The following is a 13,922-nucleotide window of genomic DNA, read 5'->3' as shown; positions in this document are numbered from 1 at the left end:
ACAGCAACCCCGGATGGTATGGGCTACAAGTTTCCTCCCTTCCCTTCTCCTCCCCCTCCCCCCGACCCCCGGGGCACTGGCGTGGCCACGGGCATGGGATTCCCACCTCCCTTCGGAGGAGTGGTCCTTCCTTGCAGACCCGCCAGGATCCCTTAGAAGGTGGGAAGTGGGCTTGGTTCAGCCAGCTGCTCCAGGACCCTAGCGACCTCCTTTAGGGCCAGTCCCCTGACGGCGGCGCCCTGCCCCCTGCCCCTCTCCCGCCCAGGCCTGCCACGTCGCCGTCGCCCTGCTGTACTTGATCCTTGGGGGTTACCTGGCTGCTACAGTCCAGAGCCTTCACCTGGTGGTGCTGAAGTGTTCGTATCCGTTCTGGGGAGCTGCCTCTGTGAGTAGACACCAAAACGTGGGCCAGCTTTGGGGGTTAGCAGGCGATCCCGGAGGCCCTGGCATTTAGGACCGGATGCAGGATGGGGCAGAGAGAGCAGACAGGGGAGACAGAGCAGGGAGCCCCTTTCTCCAGTCTGGTAGCTCTGCCTCTGCTCTCTCAGTGACACTGGAAGAAGCAGCTCCTTTCCAGGGGCCCCTTCGGGCCTGCAGCCCAGGAGAGCTCCCCTAATTTAACGCATGCACCCAGGAGAGAGGAGGGTGAGGGTGAGCCCGGGTGGCTGCACCTTCCTCAGGCTTCTGGGCAGCCAGGCTGCCTTTGGATCCAGCCACCCACCCCTGATGCCTGAAGTCTCTGCTGGGGACAGTCTGCAGGGCGCAAGGGTGTAAGGCCTGGCTCCTGTCCTCCCAGGGCCATCAGCCAGGATGAGAGATAAAAGGACACCAGTGTGCACACCTTTCCTGAAGGCTCCCCAGGGCATCTTCCCCACCCTGGTCCAGGTGGAGCCCTGCTTACACGGCAAGTCCCAGCTCCTCGGCATTCTCTCGGGCAGCTGTCCCAACCCTGCCATCACTTCGGTCATCAGTCCCCACTGCCCCTGCTCCAACCTTTCAGTGCATAGTGTGGGAACGGTCTCCTCACGGGCACCTATCCACCCCTGTGCTCCCAGTGACTGGTGCATAGTAGGCGCTCAGCACACATTTGAAAGAATAATTGCAGAAAAACACCAGGGACCCAAGAACCAAGAGCTGGTATCCTCCCAACCGCAGGGTGGGAGAGGGGTGAGGGTCAGAGTGGAAGGGACAGTGCAGGTGATCCCAGGATGGTTTGGGCTGGTAAACCGGGGATGCGGGAGGGGCCAGGAGGGCTTTCTGAGCTCAGGACACAGCCCAAGCCCAGGAGCAGAGGTCTGAGCGCACAGGGAAGACCAGCCTCGCTGGAGTGGGGCCGGGGATGGGCCGTGTGTGGGCAGGGTCAGCTCCCTTAGTCGGAGGGATGATGTTCTCTGCCCCACCAGCTGCCAGAGGCCGGTATTTTTGGAGATTAGCAGGAAGGGAATTTGTGGGTTTCAGGGAACTCCAGCTTCTCTCTTATGACTGTTTCAAATCTGGCCTGCAGTTCCTCATTTCAGGGATCTTGGCGATAACGAAGGACATGTTTCGGAAAAACTATCTGGTAAGTCGAGCGTCAAGACCGTTCCCTTCCGTCCTGAGGCTGGGGTAATGTTGCAAAGAGCATCGTATGCTGGGGATTCAGGAGGCCGGTCAGGATTTGCTAGGAGCATGCACAAGCCTCATGGACAGCAGAGGGTGTCCTAGCAGAAAGGTCCTCCATTCTGGAGGTCTGCCCTCAAGCCCCCAACTCCCTGCCTTTCTCTCCACCCACTGACCTTCCTCCACTCCAGCTGTGGTCACTGTCCTGTCTGGCCTGGAGGTGTCACACAGCCTGTTCACATAGCAGCCTGGTGATTGTCCTGTCAAGCCCTCCTCAGCTCCGCTGTGCCCTGGGCTTGCCTCTAATATCAGCAAGTCTACAAGGCCTGTAAGCTGGGCTGCAGCCAGGTGTCCATCAACTTTTCATCTGTAGGTGTCGGCCTGACGCCTGACACAGCTATTCCTCCCCTGCACTCTGCTGTCTCCTACCCGAGCACCTTGCCCTCTCCACTCTGGGCATTCTCTCCTGGTTTTGACTTCCTTCCAATCATTCTTTCAGGCTCAGCTTACACACCTCCTCCTCCTCCAGGCAGTCTTCCTGATCTGCCATAGCTGGCTTCTGTGTCCCCACAGCTCCTTGGACTTCCCTGTCTCCTGTCTCTCTCATGCACTAAGCTTGGACAGCAGGTGTCTGAGCATCTTTCTAGCCCAGGGTGGCCCAGGGAGGTACAAAGCAGACACCCACACAAGCCTGGAAGGATGGAGGTGGAGGGGGGATGGAGGGACCATCCCCAGCAATCCTATGTCATGGCCTCAGTCCGCCCCCTGCCCCCAAGCCTTGGTGGGGTCCACATTCATGCCCTCCCAGCCTGAGCCGGGCTGTGGCTGCCCCTGCCCTTTCAGGGGGTGTTGAGATTAGGACAGTGTTGTACCACCTACCCAGCAGAGGCACGAGATGCTTGGCAAAGACCTGGTCTCTTCTTAGAACCCTAAGCCTCTCCTTTCCTACACCTGAGCAAAAGGACACTCTTATTGTGGAGAAATCCATTCTAGCAAAAGGGGTGGGAGGTGCCTTATGTCTGTACGCTTTCCCCGTTATGGGGGTTTGCACTTGGCAAGAGGTTCATGGAATAACATGTGACCCAAGATGGTGATGAACAAGGGTGTTTCAGGGGCCATGGTGGGTGGGGAAGGAGGTGAGTGAGGACAGAGCACCTTCAGGGCTGGCTCTGCCATCTCCTGGGGGGGAAGGATCAGGGTGGGGGGCCATTTGGGTGTCGAGGCCCTGATCAATTGGCATATACAATGCCAGGATAGTCGGGGACAGCTTTGCACGGGAGACGGCAGGGGAACCTCCTTCTTTATTACAAAGCCTGTGGATCCTGAGGTGGCCCTTTGATTCCCCCAATCTTGTCCCATAGGAGGTGAGGGCTGGTTGTGGCCTCCTAGGTGATCAGCTAGCTCAGAAAGCCATGTTTGGGTGCGGAACCTCAGGCCCAGGGAAGGGCAGCATTTTCCTGAGGTCACAGAGCGAGCTACTTGTTGACCTGGATGGAGAACTTAGATCCTGTCTCTAACCTTCAGACACTGGTTGTTACTTTCACTTGTTGCTTACAGACAGTGTGCCTGAGCGCAAACACCATCAGCTTCTTCTGCGTGCTGGCTGGCCTCTTTGTCATCGCCAAGGATCTCTTTCTGGAGAGTCCATTTGAGTTCCCCATCTGGAAACCATACCCCAGTGACATAGTGCGTATCCAAGCCCCAGATGTCCTCTGACTCCCGGGAGTGTGTTGCCTTGGGCTTGGCTGAGTGGAAGTTTCCAGCTCTCAGAAAACCTCTTATGGGGTCCGGCACGGGCAGTAGGGCCCTTGGTGGATCTGTTCCCAGCCCGTCCCCTCCGAGGCGAGGTACAAAAAGGGATGCCGGCCTTCTCGCTGGTCAGCATCAGGGAGCTGGATGGGGCCTTGAGTCACTGGGTCCAACTTTAATAGGTGGAAAACCTGAGGCCCAGAGAGGGGGAGAGGACTGTCTGGGGCTGAGCAGCAAGTTGGCAGCAAATTGAGAACCACAACCTGGGACTGCCTATTCCCTGTTCCAGGCTCTTTAAATATCATAACCCTGGTGACCCCATGATCTGACGGCCTCACAGCAGCCTCGCAGAGCTCCCCAATTTATGGGGGTGAACACTGAGGTCCAGAGAGGCTGAATTAGTGGACCAAGGCCACACAGCAAGGCAGGAGTGCAATGAGGACTCAGACGGGTCTGACTCCAAGCTCAGTGCTCCTTTGACCACAGCCGCCTCTGAAGCAGAAAGTGGACCAACTGTTCCACGTGGGTGGCTGTGGCCTCAGGGCCAGGATCCAAGGGTTCTGACCATGGTGGTTCACTACCCTGTGTTTCCCTCCTCTAGGCATGTGCAGGTGTGAGCACACACACGTGCATGGACACACACACAAACTTCCTCCCCAAATGCTCGTGGCCCTATGAGACATCCTAGCTGTGGTCTCAGCCCAGCTCCCCCACCCTCCCCAAGCTCTAAGAGATGCTCCTTCTCTCTGAGCCTCGATGTCCCCACCTGAGTGGGGTTGGATGAGACGATGCTTAAGGCCACCTGCTCTTCTACCAGGGACCCAGGAGATTCTCCAGCTCTCAGTGTTACTCACTGAGAACCTGTGGGTACCAGGCACTGAGCGCAGAGCCGTGACTGAGACAGACCCCGTCCCAGCCCTGCAGAGCCCTGCCCTGTCTCCCCCTGCACACCTGGGATCCGAAGCCCCACTCCCCTCTGCTGGAAGGTCTGACCCCTGCCAGTGCCCCCGTGATGGGTACAGCTACCCAGCAGTGCCTTACCTGCCTCTCCCTCCCAGGTCCACATCCAGAGACTGGAGCTGGGCCTACTGTGCCTCACCTGCCTGGAGGTCTTCCTGCCGGGGCTCACAGCCATCATGGCCTATAGGGATGCTCGCCTGTCTGCAGAGGTGAGAGCCTGCAGCAGACAGGAAATGAGGCTACAGGAGGTGCAGAAAGGGGAGCGGGGTGGGGGCATGGAAAGGACATGAAGAATGCACCTCTGACTCTATGCCAAGCATTTACTAAGTGGGGCCACAGAGAAGGGGAGACAAAGCCTGGGGACAGAATGCCAGCCCAAGGTGAAAAATGTGGGGCTACCAAAGAGAAAACACCACAGGCGTTCAGAACGTCCAGCCACTGCACTCCCAGCTCTGAACGCCCTGGAGATCTCATACTGAAGATTCGTGAGGCTGGCAGGATGGGACCTGCAGGTAGGCTGGGAGAAGGGACCTGAAGCTCAGGGAAGAGCACGTGTGGTGGCTCAGAGACAGGCCAGGGAAGGCTGGCAGAGCTGCAGCACGTGGTGGGGTGTGGCTGCAGTGGGAGTGAGCAACGAGGGATCACAGGGACTGGGCCCTTCGGGGATACCAGGTGACCTCTCTGTTAAGCAGGTTAGAGAAACAGAACTTATTTAACTTAATCTTCTCAACTACCCTTTGAGGTCGGTACTGACTTTCCCATGCTACAGATAAGTAAACTGAGGCTTAGAGAAGTCTTGTCACTTTCCAAGGACAAACAGCAGGCTGGGGTCAGATATGTTTTGAAATTTAAAAAAAAGCTAGTCTCTCCCCACCCCAGAAGTGATTTCCTAGGCTCATTTCTTTAAAGGAAAAAAGTTCATACTATAATCTTGACTTGAGAACAATGTAAAAAATATAGGTTCTAAATTCCCCATAACTGCAGCTTTAACACGGCAGCTGTCCTCTCGTTAGTGTCATCCATCTATTGAGTTTTCACGTGATGCTGATATGACTTTGCGCTTGATTTTGACTTAACACGAAGCAAGTTAGTTGTCCTGGTCTGCCTGGCTGTCTGGCAGGAAGTCTTGCTGAGATGTTAGAGAGCTGGAAGGGTCCTTGTGTCACTGAGGCCAACCCCACTTTCAAGGATGGGGAGACCACGGTCCCACTACCTGGCGGCAGGAACTAACAACAACTCTTCCTCCTTCCTGGCACTCCCCTTGTGCAGGGCGTTGTGCTAAATGCTGCAGGCAGCTGTATCAGTTTCCTACCGCTGCTGTAACAACTTGTCACAAATTCAGCAGCATAAAAGGACACAAATGACACAAAAACGATCTTACGGTTTTGAGGTCAACAGTTTGAAATGGGTCTCTGTGGGCTAAAATCAAACTCTGTGGGCAGGGCTGCCTTCCTTTCTGGAAGGAGAATCTGTTTCCTTGCCTCTTCCAGCTTCTCGAGGCTGCCGGCATTCCCTGGCCTGTGTTCCTTCAAAGCCAGCAGCCCAGCATCCTCCAGCATCTCCCTTCTGTCTCCCTCCTGTCTCCCTCTTACTCCATTAAAGACCCTTGGGATTACATTGTTCCTACCTGGAGAATTCAAGACAATCGCCCCGTCTCAACCTTAACCTGGTTAGCAAACTTGATTCCCCTCTGCCGGGTAATCTAACACGGTCACAGGTTCAGGGGTGAGGACACAGACGTCTTTGGGGGCCACAACTTCTTCAACCTCATGACCACCCTGAGAGCAGGTTCAGCTTTCCTGTTTCCAAGAGGAAGAATGAGGCTCAGAAGGGTTAAGTGGCTCCCGACGGTCATGCAACCAGCAAGTGGCCGGGTCCCCAGGGCTTCTGTCCCCTCCTGCATCTGGGAGCCAGTGCTGGGGACAGGCTCTGCAGCTCCCCATCGCCGACCCAGGGACGAGGATGCGGCAGCATTAGACCTGCCCTTAGAATGAATTCTAACCCAGAGGGACCTTGGCATATCCGCTGGCCCAGCCCCACTGGGGAAGCCAACAGGGTGAGCGATCTGCAGGGTCACCAGCGCCCGGGTAGCAGGCCCAGAATGAGGGCAGAGTCTGCTGTCTCCCACCTCGCCTCTTCCTTCTCAGGATTAGGGAAGGGGAGAGAGTCACACACTGGCCCCCTGAAAGTCCCTCTGTCTCTCGAGCCTCAGTTTCCCCATCTTCACGGGGACTTGAGACTCCAACAACTAAGCCGGTGGGAAGGGCTTTGTCAACAGTCACTCGCTCCACGTATGTGAGCAGCGGATGGTGGCTTCTTTTTGCAGAAGGATGACTTGTCCCTTGCTCCTGGCACACCGTTGGAGTGCAGAGGGCCGCCGATAACGCCTCCACCATCATACGAGGACGTGACTCAAGGCAACACACAGGACGAGCAGGAGCAGAGGTGAAGAGGTCTTGGGCTCCCCCACTGTCAGAGCTCACCCCATGGTCCCTTCTCCCGGGCAGATTTGGACTGATTCCGAGGGGCAGTTACCAGAAGGGGCAAATGGGGCCTTTGCTAGAACCTTCATCCTGTGCTGGTGGTTGAGGCTGAGGCAGTCCCCATGCCCTCAGGCACAGGAGGGACCCCCAGACCCCCACCCCCTGTAACACCTCTACACCTCACTGGCTGGCTGGACCAGAGCACGACCAGGTCCTGCCCGCCCACCCAACCAGCCTTGGGGGTGGGCCCCTGGGCCTGCAGCCCTCAGCGCCCCTTCCCCACTCCCTGGGCACTTCCCCCAGTCAGTGGTGGGTGCATGGGGAGCCTGTCCATATGGGACTGTGTGTGGAGTCAGAGAAGGGTCCTCTGAGCCCAGGGAGGCACCACCTTCCCTGGACTCAACCTACCTAGAGCTCTCCAGGGAGACTTGTGCATCTGAATCCCTGGATTTGGAGTGGGGGCAGCTGGCGCATTGAGCCAAACAGAACCTGTGACCAGCTCCTCCTTCCAAAGCATCAACGTGTCCCCCGACCCCTGGGGTCTCAGTGTCTCCATCCATACAGTGAGGAGGCAGGTGGATGAAGTGGTCCAGGGCCTTCCTGCCAGGAAGTTCTGAGATCAGAGTCAAGTTCAGGATCCTGGCCATGATGTCCGAGGTTGCCAGTGAAGCTGCAGCCTCAGAATTCAACACCCACTTGTGCTGAGTCAATGGGGGAGAGAGACACCTTCCTCAATTCCCGAATTTCAGTCATCCAAGGACAGTCTTTGCGAGTTTTGTTTATTTTCGGACTGTACTATATTCCCTTTGTGTTTCCTTAAATTGATTTTTTTCTCATATACTATTATATTAGAGGGGTACTTTGTATCAGCAACAAACAGGAAGTCAGTATCTTTCCATAAAAAGAAGCCAACCACAAAAATGAAACAAAACCAGCTTGCCACGCCACCTCTGTGATCTCACCGGCTACTTTCTGCCTCTTGTTCACTCTGTGTCAGCCACTGTGACTTCCTCGAGGTTACACAGACACCCCTGGCACACCCCCGCCTTGGAGCCATCCCTGTGCCCTTCCTCTGCCCAGACTCTCTTTCCCCAGGGATTTTCAGAGCTCGCTTTTTGAATCTTTACTGAGTTACTGGCTCTGGGCCAAGGCAGATTTCATTTAATCCTCCTATCAGTCTGGGATGTAGGTTCTGTTACCATCCCCATTTCACGCAGGCTCAGAGAAGTTAAGCAAGTTGCCCAAAGGCACACAGCTAGTAAGTGGCCGAGCTGGGATTTGGATGCAGACAATCTGGCTCCAAACCGTCACCCTAACCCAGCTAGAGTACGGCCCCTGGGAGGTGCACTTTTGCCCTTCAGATGAGACTGGCACACATGAGACGCTACCACACCGGTCTGCACAGCCAAGTCAGCCCTCACAGCTCATGGGAGCCCTGTCCTCCCTGACGGGCCACTTCCCAGGGAGCCCAGGTCCTTGGTTGTCTGGGATGGAGTCCTCTGCACAGTTCTGTAAAATCCCTGTGTGCAGTGATGCCCCCAGGGTCACCTGCCCTTGCACCAAATATTCCCGGAATCTGAGATTCTCTGAATTCTCCTATCTGCTTTGCCGCCTCCCTCGTGGCCACTGCTGGCTGTCACCTCTGGTTTGGGTCACTGGCCTGCCTTTTTGCTCCACTGCTGATCTACTGCATCTGTGAGTTGCAGCTGACTTTAGAACAGAGTGTAAGTAGAAGTCACTGCGCTTTGCAGAAGCATCAGAGAGAGCCAAGAGCCATGCAAATGCTTGGGGCAAATACGGTCTCCGAAGGGTGTGATGAAAAGGTGAAAGAACAGGGTGTGATGGGCCGCGTGGCTGTCTGGAGAGCCGGTGCAGATTCCAGCCATGCAGTAACTTGCACTGCGATCTGACTCCGCCCCTTCCTCTGCTGGGCTTCAGGTTCCTTATTTGGAAAATGAGATGTACTAGAGTGGTGGTCTGCTTGGGTCAAAGTAGGACACTTTTTTTGATTTATATTTTCTAAAATAATCAATCAATAAAAGACATGTCAAAACAACACTCCCTTTCAAAGGGCACGGTGTCGTGGCCACTGGGGAGGGCTGGGGGAAGGTCCTGTGGCTGAGTGGACCTCAGGTGAGTTGGCCACTGCCCAGTCCCTCTGGGCTGGTGGACACCACACCCTGGGGAGGAGCTTCACCGCTAGCCAGCTGACACCTTCAGCCCACGGGATGCAGAACTTCTGACCCCGGGTTCAAAACTGAAAGCAGTTTCTGACCACTGCTGTTGCTGTAGGTAAGTTTTTGTCACCATTTCGAAATATATTTAGTCCTTAAACTAAACCTAATACAGGAGGGTTACAATGACTAAAGGAGTGTTTTTGCATTTTGTATGTTTGCTTTCTCTTTCTCCATCCCTGTCTATACTCCTCACACACACACTTACACACACATACACATACACACATGTACACACATATATGCATACACACATACACACATACATACACATATACACACATATACACATATAAATACACATACACACATATACACAAACATACACACATGCACACACACATACACACATGCACACACACACACACAGACATCTATATAGCTACTTCTTTGTTGAACCATTTGAAAGTAGGTTGCAGACATCATGACCCTTCACCCCCAAATTCTTCCTCCTGCATTTTTTCCTGAGAATATGAACATCCTACGTGATCACACTATCATTGTCACACTAAGAACATTAAAAAGATTTCCAAAGCTGGTGGGACCAGATAAATTGGGAGTACGAGATTTGCAAATATTAACTAGTACATGTAAAATAGATAAACAACAAGTTTCTTCTGTAGAGCACAGGGAACTATATTCAATACCTCATAGGAACCTATAATGAAAAAGAATATGAAAAGGAATATATGTATGTATCTATATGACTGAGACGTGATGCTGTACACCAGAAAGGGACACAACATTGTAATGGACTATATTTCAATAAAATAAAAAAAAAGAGAATTCCATAATACTAATACCCTGCCATACTCAAATTCCCCCACAGGACCAAAATGTCCTTTATTATTTTTTATTTTTAACCCAGATCCAATTGATTTTCATGGTCAAACAATCAAATCGATATTTGATTGTTACATCATATTATTGTCTTTTAATCTGAAATAATCCTGTCATTTTTTTTTCACAACACAGACTCTTTGAAAAGAGCAGCTGTCTTGCGGAACGTCTGCTTGTGTCTTCGTGGCGGCCCTTCACTTCCTTTTCAGTCTCCTTCCATCTCTCGGATTTCTCTAAGGAGAAAGTCTCAGTTTGGGACTAACACCTGCTAATCTCTCTTCTTCCCATGAGACAGCAGTCCTAACACACAGCAGGCAATGGCATTGAGACAGAATCTAACAATGCTGTTTTGCTTTCTTTGGGTTGACTTCTGTGGCTGCCTTCTCCTCATTACAAGTGACCCTGGATTCACAGTGATGGTACTGATACAAAGTGCTCTTTTTAGTACACGTCTGTAAGTCCAAACAAAGCAATGATTGGCGTGGGGTCTCTTTGAGGGGGTGATGAAAACACTCTAGAATTGTAGTGATTGGTTGCAACTCTGTGCATCTACTAAAAATCATTGAATTCTTTTTAAAGTCCATTTAAAGAAACCCATTGAACAAATAATGGTACAAGACACATATAAAGATATAAAACTCGTGAAGGTAGAGCTTGGATGATTGAAGTCTGGGAAACAACGCAAGGAGAGCCCCGCACTCCACCCTGTTTACCAAAATGAAGCAGGTTTATACTCTGAGGCTGAGATTAAAACCTCACTTTGGCCCTCAACTCTGGAATTCTACTTCCTGGTCTCATAGAACTTTTGTCCTGGAAGAATCTCTGTGGATTATCTCATTTAAGCCCTCAAGTGACAGACGGAGAAACTGAGGCCCCGATGGGTGAAGGGGCTCATTGAAGGCTGCCCAGCAGGCCTTTGACCGAGATGAGGCTAGAACCCAGGTCTGGTGCTGTCACCCCACCACCCATGACGTGTGCCCCAGCCTTGGCCAACTCATTCCCTGGGAGTCTGACAGCAGGAAGGAGGCCCACCGCTATCTGCATCCATCCCCCACCCTAGCTCCTGGCTCCCCAGAGCTATGGTCTCCTCCTGTCCATAGGACAATCCTGCAAACCCTAAACTCACCCCCACTGGGAGCATCAAGAGAACTCTCAGTCACGCCCTTCCTTCTTCCCCACCTGCACCCAGGTCCTCAAGGCAAGTGATGGAGGCATCGCACTCATTCATGCCCTCCTCCCACAAGTAAAGACTGAGTTCCTCCTGCAACATCTGGGGCTGGACCACCACGAGCAAACCCCTATATGTTCCCCAGCCTCTTTGAGGTTAGACTCTGGTGGGCAGGACAGGCAGTAAATGAACAATCACACCAATAAATGCCTAATTGCTAGAAGGGAAATGGAGAGATGTTATGGCGAATGTGATGAAGAACTGACCTGAAATACAGGGTGGGCAGGGAGGGGGACATCAGTCAGGCCTTTCCTCGGGAGGTTGTCCAAATGGGGGCCTGAAGGCTGCCCAGCGCTGACCGGGAGAGGGCATACCGAGGCACGGCGTCCGAGCTGGCCGGGCCCTGCCACGTCTTCCATGCATGCTGAGCTCTTCCCAGACCTCAGACTTCAGCCCACGCTCTCACCTCCTGTCCACCCCAGATGGCCGCCATCACTTCCTCCCCGCCTCCCCACTCCTTCCCAGTATCCCACTGTCCTGCATTCATTCAGGAGCAACTTGCCTGTCGAGAGTTAGACAACCAGGGGAGCGGAACCAGTGGGAGATACACATGGAGGTTTGTTGCAGGGAATTGCTGATGTGATTGTGGGGCTGGGCCAGCTGTCAGGAAGGATGTGCTGGATCTCCCGGGCATGAGCTGGAGCTGCCATCCACGGAGGGAGTTTCGTCTTCCTCAGGGAAATCTCGGTTCCATTTTTCAACCCTTTCGTCTGATTGAATCAGACCCACCCAGATTACCTAGGAAAATCTCCCTTGCCTAAGGTCAGCTCACTGTGGAGTCAATCACATCTACAAAACACCCTCACAGCAACACCTTGATGAGGGTTTGGCTGAATGCCTGGAGACAGGACCCTAGACAGATGGATGCAATCAAAAACTATCACATTTAAAGTTACTTAATAAAGACTTGCTTCCATCAAAAATATGAATCAATAAACCTATCACAGACACAAAGAAGATGCAGAAAGAGTCAGAGAGGGCTGGCAACTATAGAATTATCTTTGGCAAGTGTGGAGGGGGAGAGTGTAAACATCTGCCTGTGAACGAATTTTATTCCGCCCCAGTAGCTAACCTTGACTGAGTGCTTACGCTGCACCAGCCACCTTTGTAAGAAGTCCTCACAAAAATGAGTTTATGATTGAGGAAACTCAAGCGCAGAGAGGTTATGTAATTTCCTGGAGTCACACAGCTAGAATGTGCTAGAACGCGGTAGAACCAGGAATTACACTCCTTCAGATACCAGAGCCTGAACTCTCTGCCACTCTGCAACGCTGCCTCCCTTTGTTGGTCCGTTTATGCCAGAAGCAACTGAGCAATTTGTCAGCATCATCTCTTCATCCTCCAGGACCTCACAAGGAAAGGTCTGCAGTTATCCCTGCTTTACAGGTACAGATACTAGAGCTTAAGGACGATGTGTAAGACAACTCCTTGCCGGCAGAAGCTTGAACTCAAGCTTTCATTTGATTGACTGCAGAATCCAGCCCCTTCACCTCCTTGAAACTGAGGTGAAAAAGCCCTTCTTCGGCTGCCTCTGGGAAAAAAGCACAGGACAAATTAGCATAGCGCAACTAGGACCCACGGGGCAGTGCTGCCGGAGGATGAGAGACCTGGCTGAGCCTCCAAGGGGGAATGGTGTCCTGGCAGAGGGAACAGCATGCACCGAGTCACAGGAGGGAGGAAAGCAAGAGGCAGCGCTGGCCTCCAAACACAGGAAGCCTCCTTTACAAAGAGGTTAGCATCGAAAGTCAGCGGGTCAGATAATAAATCACAGCGAGGGTCTGAATGTTTGGGTCCCCCACCAAATTCACATTTGAAGCCCTAATCCCCAACGTGATGATGCTGGGAGATGGGGTGTCTGGGGGGGTCACTAGGTCATGAGGGTGGAGTCCTCACAGTGGGATTAGCGCCCTTAGAAGAGACAAGAGAGAGCTTGCTTCTCTCTTTGCTCTCGACCATGTGAAGCTACAATGAGAAGGCAGCGGGCTATGGGCCAGGAAGGGGGCCCTTGCAGGACCCCGCCACACTGTACCCTGATCTCGGACGTCTGGCATCCAGACACGTGAGAAGCAATGTTGGCTGGGGAGCTCTGTTACAGCAGCCCGAGCAGACTAAGATAATCAGGTAGGGTCAAAGTCATGGAGGGACTTGTCCTCAAGATGCCATAAATTACCCAAAAGTTCAGTAACATAAACCCTACTCACTGAAGGAGCAGCCCATTCTGCTCCCATCAAGGTTCACACCGGGGCATCAGCTCGTGGAGAAGGTGGTGGGGGTCCCCTAGCTATTAGATGCTAGCTTTTCTCAGGGCGGGGTGAGGGGACAGAGCGTACAGAGTCGAACCTGAGGCGATTAAAGGTCACCCCCTGGGGTCTGTTCTGGGTCGGTGTGGCTGGCCGGAAGCCTGGGGCAGAGCCGGGGTGGCGGGGGGAGAGGCAGTGCCCAGGGGATGGGGAGCAGCTCAGAGGTCTGACCTGGACCAGAATCACCTGTGGAGTCTTTAAACCCTACCGACTCCCCTAGGCTCTGCCTCCAGCAGCTGTTATGTAATTGGTCTAAAGCCACAATTCTCACTGGCAACGTCTGGAGACACTTCTGGTTGTCACAACCTGGGGGCGGGTGCTGTTTCCTCATCTATATAATTAACAGACTGAATGAAAATGAAATGCAGCAAATCAAAATCTGCGGGATGCAGCTAAAGCAGTGCTTAGAAGGAAACATACAGCCTGAGGTGTTTGTACTAGAAAAGAAGAACAGTCTCAAATGTATAAAATGAGGAACTCTCCAACTTCACGCTAATGACCAGAGAGGTCACAGCGTCACACAGCCATA

Source organism: Camelus dromedarius, chromosome 12, assembly GCF_036321535.1.
Source record: "Camelus dromedarius isolate mCamDro1 chromosome 12, mCamDro1.pat, whole genome shotgun sequence".
NCBI lineage: Eukaryota > Metazoa > Chordata > Mammalia > Artiodactyla > Camelidae > Camelus > Camelus dromedarius.
This window is presented reverse-complemented; position numbering follows the sequence as displayed.